Source organism: Mirounga leonina, unplaced genomic scaffold, assembly GCF_011800145.1.
Source record: "Mirounga leonina isolate KUSES-001 unplaced genomic scaffold, KU_Mleo_1.0 Mir_101595, whole genome shotgun sequence".
Lineage (NCBI taxonomy): Eukaryota > Metazoa > Chordata > Mammalia > Carnivora > Phocidae > Mirounga > Mirounga leonina.
Window position 1 is genome coordinate 15,413,723 of NW_023270158.1, and position 3,461 is coordinate 15,417,183.

Consider the following 3,461-nt stretch of genomic DNA (forward strand, 5'->3'; position numbering starts at 1 on the left):
ACATCCAATTATGTTGTAGTTGATTTGAATGTGTTGAAAAACAAATGAATGTTTTGCTTACTGCAGAAAGCCTTGTCATTGAAAATTCAATATTAGTAAATACCCCATTTCTGTATTCATGATTATAAGAATGCCAATTTGCATGGCACTTCATGATAAATAATGAACAGTGTAAGATTAGAAGTTGGAGGTTACTTTATGTCATAATACTTCTCAAGAAATATTTTGTAGTTAATAATCCTGTATTATGTACTTGAAAGTTGTTAAGAGAATAAATCTTAAATGTTCTTACCACACACACAAAAGAAATAGTAATTATGGGACATGATGGAAGTGTTAGCTAATGCCATGGTAGTAATCACTTTGCAATATACAAGCGTATCAAATCAACACATTGCTTACCCTAAACTTAAACAATGCTATATGTCAATTGCATCTCAGTAAAGCTGGCAAAAGACATACTTTGTTGAAATCCACTGAACAATGTAGAGTTTGAAAATGGAATCAACAGAATAAAAGCCTGAAAGACAAAGAATTGGGTGCATTTTTTCACAGTTGCATATTCAGGTTTGTCTAGGTAAAAGTAACTTCCTTGGTGTTTCCCCCATTTTAACGGATTTTTTTTCCTGCTTATTTATAGTTTGTTTTGTCTTGCTTATGTTAATGAAATTGTAAAAGGGCAGTCAAATGTTATGGAGATTTATTTCATCACCTAACCCTTTGGTTTTTTTATTTTTTATTTTTTTAAATTTTATTTTACTATGTTATGTTAGTTACCATACAATACATCATTAGTTTTTGATGTAGGGATCCACGATTCATTTAAAACTAGATTCAAGAGGCACTTCAGTGGCTCAGTTGGTTAAGCATCTGCCTTCAGCTCAGCGGGGAGTCTGCTGCTTCCTCTCCCTCTGCCCCTCCCCCGCTTGTGCTCACTCATGCATGCTCTCTCTCTCTCTCTCTCTGTCTCAAATAAAGTCTTTAAAAAATAAGTAAAACTAGGTTCAAAAATCAATTAAGATCACATAGACTGTTCACAAATAAGCTGCCTTAAATAGAATAAGGTATTAACCATAATAACACAGGAAAATGTAAAAACATTTGGAAAGGAGCAATGCTTGGAAAATTTCTAAAACATAAGAGATAATCTTATAATTGAAATTATATTTTCAGACACTGAAAAGATAATAAATAGCCTTTGCCTTGTCAGGTTTTATTGAAGAGATGATATACTGAGAGTTTGTTTTCTCTGTTTTGCAGCTGCATGTGAGTAACTTCTGATTCTTTATATTTTTATTCAATATATTTGACATGTAACACTAAATTTAAGGTGTATGTGTTACTTTGATACATTTATTTATTGTAATATTATTGCTGTTGTGATATTTATCACATTATATAATTACAGCACAATATTGTTGTCAGTGTTCATCATAGTGTGCATTAGATCTCTGTAGCTTATTTACTCCTCATTCCATGTTTGGACCCTTAAGCAACATCAATCATATCCCCCCACCCCTATCCCCAGGGTAACTACCATTTTACTTTTTTTTTTTACAAGTTTGGTTTTTTAGATTGCACATATAAGTGAGATCATACAGTATTTGTTTTTCTCTGTCTGACTTATTTAGCATAATGGGCTCAGTGTCCATCTATGTTGTCACAAATGGCAAGGTATCCTCCTTTCTGATGGCTAAATAATATTCCATTGTATATAGATACCACATCTTTTTTTCATCCATTTATTCATTGGTGGACATTTAGGTTGTTCCCATTTCTTGGTCTGATTTTTTTAAAGGTATTTTATTTATTTATTTGAGAGAGAGAGAGCAGAGTGAGCGAGAACACGAGTTGTGGGGGCGAGGGAGAGGGGGAAGGTGAAGCTGGCTCTCCACTGAGCAGGGAATCTGATGTGGGGCTCGATCCCAGGACCCTGGGATCATGACCTGAGCCGAAGGCAGACCCTTAACCGACTGAGCCACCCAGGCGCCCATCTCTGATTCTTTTTAAATTAAGAAACTTTCCCTTAAATATTTCACTACCATTGCTTTACTCAAGAAGAATAAACACTGTAATATGTTAGAAGGAACGGGATAGACCTTTAAAGTCAATTCATCCTGAGAAAACCTAATCTTATATGGCCAGTTATAATATCACATAAGTAGATAATAACTGAATCAGAAACACTTTATCATTTACTCAAAGCCTAGCACTGCCACAGAAGTTGTTACTAGACGTTTAAAAGAAATGTAACCTTATTTTGTAAGTAGGCTAGTCTCAGGATATATTGATGACATAATCATGCTTTATCTTTCCTTGTAAACTGTAAACAACTTAAGATCTGGGACTGGTTCTTATACACCTCTTTATTCTTCATAGTTTATATCACTGAATCCTGAATTCAGAATGTGAACAGATGTAGGAACAAAAACCAGACTTTTTCTTCTTGACAATTTATTGTAAATCCTGGTAAGAAAGGCCCCAATGATTATGATTTCTCTAACTGCCCTGCTTGTCCCTACTATCCCACATAATCAGCTAAGTTGCTATACATATAACAAAAGAAGAGACTGACTCTCAGCTGCTTTATCTGTGTTAAAAAAGTATCTTACTCAAGCGGCAACTTCTCATGATTTTCTAGCCCTTTGTAGCTTTTGTGTGCTTTAATGAAGACCCATACATATGCATTGTTTCCTTCAAAACCATTGTTAGGAAAATATTCTGAATATATGAAAGCACTTTCTACTTCATTTCCGCCCTTGGAATCCAGCCACTTTTAACGTTAGTTACAGTAATCAAGAGTCTTGGTTCAAATTATTTCTAAAATATTGCACTCTGGGCATCAGGCGTGGGAGAAGGTGGTGGTCTCCACAGACAAATTATGAAAACAGAATACATAGCTTGAAAATAGAATGTGGACCTAAATACCCCTCCTCCATCAGTTAGATTTGTAACCAAAATTAATATGAATGGAATTAATCATTCCAGTGGATACACAGAGCATACCAGTGTTAGCAAAATGGCAAAATTCATATAGCATTAAAAGTTGTACTTCAAGAGCCTAAGAGATCTAGTGAAGTCCAAAGAAAATACGAAGCTTCTACAGCCACCAGAAGGACAAACAGAGAACAATTCATTTTAGTGGATCTCAAATTTGTCTTAAATCAACAGTCTTCTGCACATGTTAATGTCTTGATTAAATATCACAATGCAAAATACCCATACATTAAGTAAAAGAATTCCAGCTGGTAAACATGACCTAGACGTTTGTAAGAATATATTTAATATCTGTATGCCATTATGTTTTCAGGCTACAGGAGGAAAAATGCAGTACAATTTTCTTTCCTCTTGTTAAGGCACTGTCACTTAAGCCTAAACCCGGAGTACTCAAAATAGAATTCAGGTTTACAAGATGAAAGTCTGGGGAAGAGAGTCAGATGCTGTGAAAGCATGTTTATTTC

General features: G+C 34.6%; 1 pseudogene; it reads left to right on the forward strand.

Annotated features, from left to right (window-relative positions):
- The first annotated feature begins 324 nt into the window (after window positions 1–324).
- LOC118004448 lies at window positions 325–3,142 on the forward strand (annotated as a pseudogene).
- The last annotated feature ends 319 nt before the right edge of the window (window positions 3,143–3,461 follow it).